Source organism: Triticum aestivum, chromosome 2B, assembly GCF_018294505.1.
Source record: "Triticum aestivum cultivar Chinese Spring chromosome 2B, IWGSC CS RefSeq v2.1, whole genome shotgun sequence".
NCBI classification, from domain to species: Eukaryota; Viridiplantae; Streptophyta; class Magnoliopsida; order Poales; family Poaceae; genus Triticum; species Triticum aestivum.
In genome coordinates, this window is record NC_057798.1 from 197643829 (window position 1) to 197655216 (window position 11388).

General features: G+C 44.3%; 1 long non-coding RNA gene across 1 annotated transcript; it reads right to left on the reverse strand.

Annotated features, from left to right (window-relative positions):
• Positions 1 to 248: 248 nt before the first annotated feature.
• On the reverse strand, positions 249 to 8888 carry LOC123041048 (uncharacterized). The gene is made up of 3 exons (XR_006418354.1): positions 8841 to 8888; positions 582 to 663; positions 249 to 473 (listed from the first exon to the last, which is right to left on the reverse strand). It is a non-coding gene; the product is annotated as an uncharacterized lncRNA (long non-coding RNA).
• Positions 8889 to 11388: the final 2500 nt, after the last annotated feature.

Genomic DNA, 11388 nt, shown 5'->3' on the forward strand with positions numbered 1-11388 from the left:
CTTCTGGCGAACTTCTGCATCTTGCGCGTGAACATCCCATCAAACCGTGCTCGAGCGGCTCATCCCTGTACTCCGTCTTCTCCAACATTGGCCGAGACCTAATTTGTCCTAGCAAAAGAAATCACATCATGAGCAAAAGAACAAATTTTCAACTAACAATTCAAATCGAGATTTATCCATTAGCTGTCCTAAAATATATAAATAGAAGGGTTTCTAATTGCCCACTTGAGCGTTTCAAGCTAATGCCGGAATCCATGGGTAGAGCGCCAGCATTACATATCTGCAAAAGCAAAGCAGAAGTAACCTTAAATCTCTCAGCTATGTTGCCATGAACACATAAAACTTGCATGATGAACTATGCTACTTTAGAGACAAAGTTTCATATGTTAATCATACTGCACTTCGTTGTTGGGACAAGCCACCATTGCACCGGACACGCAAGTACCCATTGCTCTCGGATTCAGTTGGTGGGGCTGCAAGTAGAGAAATTGCATTTCAGAATTTCATTTTGCCATCACACAGAATGGCATAAGACTGGACCAGTAACTTCTGGTTCTGGGAGGATACAGATAAGAACTCACGAGGCCAATAGGTGCGTGGTGCAGAAGATGCTCTCCAACCATTTGAATCTGCAGTTCTCCACAACTGATCTACAACAAAATCCTTGAGTAGGAGCACTGATGTCAATACAAGATATAATTTGGTAAAAAATTAAATGACCATTGTATATCCAATTCAATTCCATACATTTAGCATAAACCAATCTATAGGTCAAATGAATTGAAACTGAAAATATAAGTGATGCACCAAAAATTTATCTAAGAAAATTGGTGCATTTCTTTTTCGGAGTAACATTATCCTTATCCATCAAATATTATGTGCCAGAACATGATGGATAGGACCATACTTTGTGCTGGCTTAATTTTAATATTTATTTGTCAATTTTCTTACTCTAGTCTTTTTCATTAGGATTAATAAGCAGTGGTGATGCATCACTTCCCTAACAGCCCACAGCTGGCAAAACTTGAGGTTATGAAACATCATGTGTCAGCTGTCAATTTTATAAATGTCCTTATATTTATGTCGTAATCTGGTGGCCAGCATGATTTCAATGTTTACAGGCCTACTCCCTCCCACAATATAAGATGTTTCTGCAAGCTGTTTTTGCTTGCAAAAACGTCTTATATTGTGATACGGAGTGAGTACTATATAACTGATTGTTTACATTTCTCAAATTTCCATAGGAACATTAAGTTACATCCTTGGGTGCTGATTAAGCAAACTAATAGTTATGGAGAAGTTGGATCTTACACAATTTTGGAAAGAACTATCGCAACTTGCCACAGTCTACCAAGGATTGCTCGGCTATGGCGCACCCACCTCTCCCTCCCGGCGTCCTAGGTTCTCCGGCGATCTCCCTCTCCAACCTCTAAATATTGGTCTTTCTCCACGCATCATCTCCGGCGTCATCTGATCTCTCTTCTTATACCCATCTCCCATGGGTCATCAAGGGGGATCAACTTTAGATCTGGATTTTTCTAGAGGTGTGGCTTTTGCGGAGGACGTTTTCAGATCGTGTGGACAATGCATTCATCCAGTGGACGACACGAGCCATTTTATTATGGTCGTGTCTTTTAGCAGGCATAATTTTCGTCTTAATGATGATTCAGTGGCGGCGGCTTTGGAATCTGCAATTGGTGGATCTGCAATTGATCTGTCGGTACAGCTCATTAAAGACAAGGTATTTTCATTTACTGTCTCATGCAAACGAGTTGGCCTTCTTATTCTTCAATTGAGATCTTTTGCGTGCCCACAATTAAAATGTTTCTTCCATCTTTGGGGGAATGGTGGCCCTAATTGGAAACGTGAGTTTCTTATTTGGAAGAAGGAATGTGATGCTGAGTGGATCTTAATCAGTCCCTCTAAGAGGCGTGCTTCTCTTGGTTTGATCGCTATGCACAAACCACCATCAAAGTCCGCTCTGCGTTCAGGATCTGGATCTAAAAAGAAAATTTCGTTTGCAACGTTTCAGCAATACAATGTTCGCAAGGGGTACAGTTATCCTGCTTCGCCTGGTCTGGTTGATGCTGTTGCTCATGCTGGGTATTCTGTTCTTCCTCGTGAACGGCTTATTTTGCCCCCGCCGCCGGCGACTGAACTCCGATGGACGGTGGCTGAGCCACCCATCACTTTCGGAACAGTTAACGTTCGTGAGATTTCTTCGGCAACGTCTCCTGTGGCCACGCCAACCACCATCGACATCAATCTGCATGTGCATGGGAACGAGCTGGTTGGATCAGTTTCGAGCCCAGCCCATGATGCTTCTTCGGCCCATTCATCACATCCGGTGCTTCCCATGGCCCAGGTTGTCTCCCCGGCCCTAACAAACCAGAATCATTCTGGTATATCTCCGTCTGGTTTTGGCAACAAGGCAAATGTTGATTTGCAACCATCTGAATTATCTGGAATCTCATCTGATTTAAATGAATTTATTGATGACATGGTTTTTAATGTGTGGAAATGTCAGAACTGCTTATCCATGGTTCATTTAACCAAAGAGTGTACCAGCAGGGTACGTTGTCGTAGATGTTTTCGGTTGGGGCACAGGGCAAAGGGTTGTTCGGATTCTACTCCTTCACCAACTTACAAGTGGGTCCCACGGATCAAATCTGGCGATTCTAGCCGGTCAGCGGGTTTTTCTATGCTGGATGCCTCAATTTCCTCCATAGCTAGTCCCGCTGGGTCTCTGCCCAGTCTCGTCGAGCCTGCCACCCCATCTATTCCGCCCCTGCCTGTAGAGTCACCGCCCACAACGCCTCAACCTCCCCCTTCGCCGCCTGCATCACCTCCTCCGCCTTGCTCATCGCCAACTGCATCGCCCGCTGCTTCGCCGCCCATCTCTACTGCTCAGAGCTTCTCTCCTTCGGCGCCGGCAATGGCAACCTTTGCGCTGGACCCTATGGACTTTGTTCCGCATGGCTTCGACATCATCGACGGTGGCGAGCTGCGTCTGCCCGGTACCTTCTTCGCGCCTGCGGTGGCTCCTGATCGGCAGCATGAAGACTATGCCATCGCCATCGTCGAGCCAGCTCCTCTGCCTGAAGAAATCGCAATCTTTCGGAACATGGTCAGTGACTTTGTTGTTAATGATCTGGGTAGAACAGTTCTAGATGCCCAACCTTGGATACAAGGAGTTGGGCTTTTTCGCTTCCGTAGTGCTCTGGCTCGTCAAGCTCTTGTGGATCATCCGCCTTTTAATCTGGGCAATGATAGATATGTTAGATTCATCCCGCATGATGAGGGAATAAATTACAGAGCTACACAGGGTTTTCGCCGTGGATGGGTTATGCTGCTTGGTGTTCCTTTGGATTATAGGCACTCACAGTACCTTGCGGACGTGATTAGCACCTTCGGTAGATTTCACCATTGGCACCAAGATGACCCCATGCTTGTCCGCTCGCTGGCTTATGTTTCTTTTCCAGCGCCAACTCTGGTTCCTCACTCTGTCACTTATAGAGAATATGCAGACTTTGGTGGTGCTAGGATCTCTTGGTCTGCTCCTGTGTACATCTTGTCAGCGGATTTTGCAGATGTTCTTCCTACAGATGAGGACCCCATGCCCTTCAATGGCAACCCACACCCTCTCCCTGGCAATCTGAACTTTGAGAATCATAATTGGGTTATGCCTGAATTCCCCGAACTGGGATGGAATGATATGCCACAACCAGTTAACGAGCAACAAAATAATGCAGTGCATCAGGTTCAGGAAGATGTGCAGCATGATGATGTTCAGGAAATACAGTCACAGGAGTCCATTGTTCTGCAACATTCAGATGTATTAGTAAACAATATTGACAATGAGGCTGAAGTTGCTGTCTTCCAGCCCCCAATGGGTCCACAACAACCTCCTCTCTTGATTGGGCAAGTTCTCACCATCTATGGACCAGTTTTGCCCCCTGTGATGCAATGGCAACGTTCTTTTGAGAAGATGTTGCCTTTCATATGGTCTTCAACCATCCCACAGTTTGTTTTCAAGTCTGACATTGGTTCTTTGCTCAGTCAGCACTCCTCTGAAGTTCTCTGCAGTGATTATCCTCTTAAACACCTGCCTGCTCCGGAGTCTTCGTTTAGCATTACTTCGGATGTGCCTAATGCTCCTGTTAAACGCCCAGTTGCTAGAGCTCTCTGCTTTGATGATCTGGATGCCCCAGTTTCTGAAGCATTTGAATTTTCTTCAGTGCCTGAGGTAACTCTGAAGAGGGCAAGGAAGACTCAGGCCACAAAGATCATGGTTGACACTGAGGTTCGGCGCAGTGCGCGTCTGAGTGCTCTCCGCAACGGCTACCGCAAAGCAACTAATGGTATTTCTCCCAAGAAGCCTCATATTTTGAAGAAACGCAAGATTAGCAGCTCCCAGTCTGAGAGCAAACCTTCTGTGCCACCACCAACTGCTATTGCTGATCTTCAACGCATTGGTGCCCGTCTTCGAATCGCATCTGAGAAGATCTCCACGGATAAGCTTGTTGCTAATCCGGCCAAGTCATGCAGCAGCCAAGGTTCTGATGATTAATTATAGCCTGCAGGGATCTGGTCGATGGCGTACCGTAATCGCCATTTATCTTTATTTTCTTGTTCTGAACTATGTGTTGATCGTCTGCTGTGTGGACCAATGTGGGTCATTGCGTGGCCTATTTACTATGCTTTTCCTTTTGGTTTGTAATGAATCAGACAAGTTTTAAGGAGTGGAAGGTGTTATGTTGGAATGTTCGTGGTCTCAATTCTAAAGCTCGTCAGCTTGTTGTTAGGCAGAAGATAGATGAAAGTGGTTGTTCTGTTATCTGTCTCCAGGAAACTAAATGCATGCAAATGGATCAGCGATTCATTAGGAAGTTTTGCCCGAGGCGCTTTGATAATTTTGTTTTCGTACCTTCTAATGGTGCGTCTGCTGGGATGGTGGTTGTTTGGAATTCATCCTTTTTCACAGGTTCTTTAATTGAGTCCAAAACCTATGGGATCATCGTGGAGTTTAAATCCAAACACACCTCAGAAACTTGGACTCTAGTCTCTGTTTATGGCCCGTGTCAGGGACCTGCCCGTGATGAATTCGTTCAATGGCTATATAATCTTGATATTCAGTTTGGTCAGAACTGGCTGCTTTTAGGTGACTTCAACTTCATGAGATCTTTGGAGAACCACAACCTTCCAGGAGGTGATGCTAACGATATTTTCTTGTTTAATGAGATAATTGGTCACTTAGGCCTTATTGAGTTACCGATCAAGGGCCGTCAATATACATGGTCGAATATGCAAACCTCGCCACTTCTTGAACAGATAGATTGGTTTTTCACTTCGGTCACTTGGACATCTGAACACCCCAACACAATGGTTTTTCCCCTTGCACGCACTGCCTCTGACCATGTTCCGTGCGTTGTCTCGATTGCCACTTGTATCCCCAAGGCAAAGGTTTTTTGATTTGAAGATTATTGGGTGGATTTGCCCGGGTTTGCAGACTGTGTTGCTGAGGTTTGGAATAGGCCAGTGGTCAAATCGTCGATTGCATTAACAATTTCGGCTAAGTTTAAGTCCCTCCGCTACGCTCTCAAGAAATGGCATTTGAATATGTCTACAGTCAGAGCTTTAATTGTTGATTGTAATAAAGTGATTATTTTTTTGGATAATCTTGAGGAAATTAGGCCTCTGAGTTGGCCGGAGTTCAACTTTCGTAGAATTGTTAAATTGCATCTTGAGGATATCTTACATTGGCAATTTATCTATTGGAAGCAACGTTGCACGATACGAAACATCAAAGTTGGTGAAGAGAATTCAAAATTTTTTCATGCCATGGCAACGAAAAGATTCCGTAGGAATACTATCTCCTCGATCAAGTCGGTGCAGGGGGATGTGGTCACGGATCATCAACAGTTGGCGGGAATGTTCTGGGCTGATTTCAATCAGCGGATGGGCCAATCAAAAGGCATTCAGATGGGATTTGATCTAGACACACTAATTACCCGCATTGATGGTCTAGAGGAGTTGTCTTTACCATTCACTGATGCTAAGGTGGATGCGGTAATTAAGTCTATGCCTACCGACCGTGCTCCGGGACCAGACGGGTTTACTGGGCTTTTCTTAAAGAAATGTTGGCATATTTTGAAGGATGACTTTATGAAACTGGTGCACGAATTCTATGAAGGGAAATGTAATTTGGAGTGTCTAAACACGTCTCTTATCACCCTCGTTCCGAAGAAACTAAGCCCTAAATATGTTTGTGATTTTAGGCCAATATCATTGACCAATACTTGTTTAAAGTTCTTAACGAAGCTCTTGGCAAATCGTCTTCAAGGGGTGATCCTCAAATGTATACACCGAAACCAATATGGTTTTCTTCAGTGTCGATCCATCCAGGACTGTTTGGCATGGTGTTTTGAATACATACACCAATGCAAAGCTTCCAAAAGTCCTATCATTCTCCTGAAACTAGACTTCACAAAGGCGTTTGACACCATTGAGCATGAGTTGATACTCAGGATTTTGAAATGTAAGGGTTTTGATAACCGTTGGACTAGTTGGATTGACATCATTCTATCGACAGGATCCTCTTCAGTCCTTCTGAATGGAGTGCCTGGTAATCATTTTGTCTGTCGTTCAGGTGTTCGTCAAGGTGATCCGCTATCTCCATTTCTCTTTGTGATCGTGGTGGATTTGCTCCAATCGGTTGTAAACGAGATGTGCTCCAGGAATATTCTCACATTGCCAATCCCAACTACCTCGATGGACTATCCGATCGTGCAATATGCTGATGATACGCTCATCGTTCTTCCAGCTGTTGATAGTCAGCTCATTGCTTTCAAACAAATGCTTGATGTCTTTGCCAAATCAACCGCCTCAGGGTGAACTTCAGTAAGTCCTCTTTGATACCAATCAATATGACTGATGATGAAGGCACACGTGTTGCTGCATTGCTTGGATGTGATGTTGGTACTATGCCATTCACTTACCTCGGCCTACCAATGGGCACTTCCCGGCCAACAATTTATGATCTGTTGCCTTTGGTGGATCGTATTGAAAGACGATTATCTGCGTCTTCTTGTCTCTTGAATCAAGGCAGCCAGCTACAACTCTTACAGTCTGTACTAAGTTCTATGCCAATATATTTCTTGTGCACCCTTTCGTTACCGCAGGGTATATTGAAGTAGATCGAGTGGATTATGCGGCAATGCTTGTGGAGAGGGAACTCGGATACGCCTCGGCAGTCTTTGGCGGCTTGGGATTTGGTATGTCGTCCTAAAACTTGTGGTGGTTTGGGAGTTTTGGACTTGGGCATTCAAAACGATGCCTTACTCATCAAGCACCTTTTCAAGTTCCTTAATAAGATGGACGTACCATGGGTATCTCTTATCTGGGACACTTATTACGCTTCTGCACCCCCCCCCCAAGTCACGCAAAACTGCGGTTCTTTCTGGTGGAGAGATGTACTCAAGCTCTATGATAAGTTTTGTAACTTGGCTATTCCACAAGTACGATCGGGGGATACAGTGATTTTTTGGCTTGACCGTTGGCAATTTAACAACACAACGGTTAACATGCGGCTTCAATTTCCAAGACTCCACTCCTTTGTCATTGATGACACTCTAACAGTCAAGGATATTTTGGAGTTACCCGAACCATCTGACAACCTTCATCTACCATTGTCTGTTGAGGCCTTTGAGGAGTTCAATCAACTTCAGCTATTCCTTAATATGGTTCAACTTCAAGAAGGGGTTAAAGATGTCTGGAAATGGCCTTCCAAGACTGGTGACTATCAGTCCAAGATATACTACTTGTCATGCTTTTCGGACAATGTGGTTGACCCCATCTTTAAGTGGATTTGGAAATGTTCTTGTACTCTGAAGTTTAAGGTTTTTGGTTGGCTCCTTCTGATGGATCGTCTAAACACTAGAGACATGATGCAGCGACGGCACTGGATCATACAGGATGACACTTGTGTTCTATGCCATTTGGCATCACATGAGGACAGAGCACACCTATTCTTCGCCTGCAATTTTAGCCAACGTATCTGGAATTATCTGGGTATTTCATGGAATCCACAGCCAGACCAGACCACTTTTGACATGGCTTCTGATGCTAGGAGAGATTTTGGGCATCCTTTTTTCCCTGAGGTAGTATTCAGTGCCACTTGGAATATTTGGATACAAAGGAATGGGAAGATCTTCAGGAATGAAACACCTTCTTTCAGGGCATGGAGGAGGAATTTTTTGCAGGACATCTCTCTTTTAGCTCATAGAATCAAATGTAAATATAGGAATAGTTTAACCTCTTGGATAGCTTCCTTACCCTAATCACTTATTTTGTAAGTATTACTCTCTCCTCCTCTCTCTTAACTTTGTAACTTTGTACTACTTTGCTTTGAGTTTTAATAAAAGACTGTGAGGCTGTTGCCTTGCAGTACATAGTCAAAAAAAACTTGCCACAGTCTGCAGGTAATAAGCCTATCGGTAGTAATACTCTGTACCCATATTAGGTGGTTCTGCATTGGATACAGTTTACCATCTTGCTTACGACCTCTTTACCAAGGAGTCTGTATTTGTTAAATATTATTATACTTGGCAACTTTTTCCATCCGTTTCAAACAACAACATCATTTACGCTCAGGCCAGCATATATGCTAAATTAATTTGTTTTAAAAGTTCCATTAGAGATTTGCTCTGTGAAGTGCCTTGGTTATATAGCACCGGCACCTGGATAGCCATAGCATCTCAGCCTTCACTTTAACTCTCATGGCATTGCTATCGGCCTTCCCTAAAACACCAAGCAGAACAAACATCACACAACTAAATCACCTGGACCCTGTGGGTGCCGAAGAGGACAACGGAGGAAGAGGACCAGAGCCAGATGGTGCCAGTAACCAGCACCGCGACCGCGACCCACAGCTGCGCCCGTGCACCGCGACCGAGGCCCCTGCAACCCAATCAAATCAGCAGAAGGAAGTAGAGCACAATGGGGGGGAAACGGGAAAGCAATTGGGGGCGGATCGCCGCCGGAAGCAGGCGGCTCGCCTGCGCATTGGGATCAGGCGGTTAGGGTTTGGTTGTGCCGCATGCGAGGGGGTCGGATCTTTGGCGGAGCTCCACCCTCCGCCTCAACCCTAGCTGCCACTCCGACTGCAGGCTGTAGCGTGCTCCGAGGCGTGAGGAAGGAGATGAATCGATTGAAATCAGACTGCGACACAAAAGGCATGATTTAGGGAAATAAGTCGCGTCCAGGTCGGGCCCGTCCTCTCCGGCGCCGGCCGATGACCCTCTCTCCTGTCAGCCTCCGCACCTTCCTTTCCTCTTTCCTCTCTTTTTCTCCCTCCTCTCCTTCCTTCTCTCTCTCCCCCTCATTTTGTCTCTCAAGCTAGGGTTCTTGCGCGAGGAGGGGCGCAGGACGACGCCTCGCCGGTGTAGGCCGACGCCGGCCGGTCACCCTCTCCCGTACGCTACTGGACCTCCCTCTCCTCTCCTCTCCCCTTTCTCTCCCTCTCATCTTCCTATCTCTCTCTCCTGGGGTTCGTGCGGGATGAGGGGATCTGAGTGTGCACGGCGTGCGGGACGAGGGGATTGGGTTGCATTGGGTGCGGGCACGGCGCGAGGATGGGACAAATTCTCTCTCACCCAGGGGCCGCTTACCCAGCCAATACAGACACGAGACGAGCCCACTAGTCATTGGGCAGAAAAATGAACCATGGGGTGAAAATAATTTAACCGCAAGTGAAGATCCAACGGCTCAGGCGCGCCAGAAAGGCAGATCGAACGGCCGACGAAGCTCCAATCGGGGGAGCATCCTGGAGGTGAGTTGGCTAGCCTCTTTTTTGTTTTAAATAAGTGAAGTACTAGAGCAATATTGGTTAGCTCAAAAGATATAAGTGAAGCACATAGAGTATTCTAATAAATCAAGATTCATGCGTGTCTCTCCCAAAAGGTGTGTACAACAAGGATGATTGTGGTAAACTAAAAAGCAAATACTCAAATCATACAAGACACTCCAAGCAAAACACATATCATGTGGTGAATAAAAATATAACCTCAAGTAAAGTTACCGATAGACAAAGATGAAAGAGGGGATGCCTTCCAGGGCCCCCAAGCTTAGGCTTTTGGTTGTCCTTGAATATTTCCTTGGGGTGCCTTGGGAATCCCCAAGCTTAGGCTCATGCCACTCCTTATTCCATAGTCATTCAAATCCTTACCCAAAACTTGAAACCTTCACAACACAAAACTCGACAGAAAATCTCATGAGCTCCGTTAGTATAAGAAAATAAATCACCACTTTAAGGTACTGTTTCATACACATTCTTTATTTATATTGGTATAATATCTACTATATTCCAACTTCTCCATGGTTCATACCCCCCGATACTACCCATAGATTCATCAAAATAAGCAAACAACACACGAAAAACAGAATCTGTCAAAAACAGAACAGTCTGTAGTAATCTATAACTCTCGAATACTTACATAACTGAAAAAATCCATAAAAATTATGAAAACCTGAGAAATTTGTGTACAAATCCATAGCAAAAATAATCAGCTCAAAATCACGTTTCTGTGATTTTTCAACACTAATTTACTAAGCGCAAAAGTTTCTGATTTTCAGCAGGATCAACACAGCTATCACCGTAAGCTATCCTAAAGGTTCTACTTGGCACAAACACTAAATTAAACATAAAACCACATCTAACCAGAGGCTAGATGAATTATTTATTACTAAACAGGAACAAAAATCAAAGAACAAAAATAAAATTGGGTTGCCTCCCAACAAGCGCTATCGTTTAACCCCCTTAACAAGGCATAAAAGCACGAATAGATCTAGGTATTGCCATCTTTGGTATGCAATCCATAAGTGGCTCTCATAATAGATTCATATGGCAATTTAATTTTCTTCCTAGGAAAGTGTTCCATGCCTTTCCATAACGGAAATTGGAATCTAATGTTTCCTTCTTTCATATCAATAATTGCACCAATCATTCTAAGGAAAGGTTTACCAAGAATAATAGGACATGTAGGATTGCAATCTATATCAAGAACAATGAAATGTACGGGCACATAATTCCTATTTTAAACAATAAGAACATCATTAATCCTTCCCATAGGTTTCTTAATAGTGGAATCCGCAAGATGCAAATTTAAAGAACAATCATCAAATTCACGGAAACCTAACACATCACACAAAGTTTTGGAATCGTGGAGACACTAGCACCCAAATCACACAAAGCATAGCATTCATAATCTTTAATCTTAATCTTAATAGTAGGTTACCACTCACCATAAAGTTTTCTATGGATAGAAACTTCTAATTCAAGCTTTTCTTCAAAAGATTGCATCATAGCATCAATAATATGTTTAGTAAAAG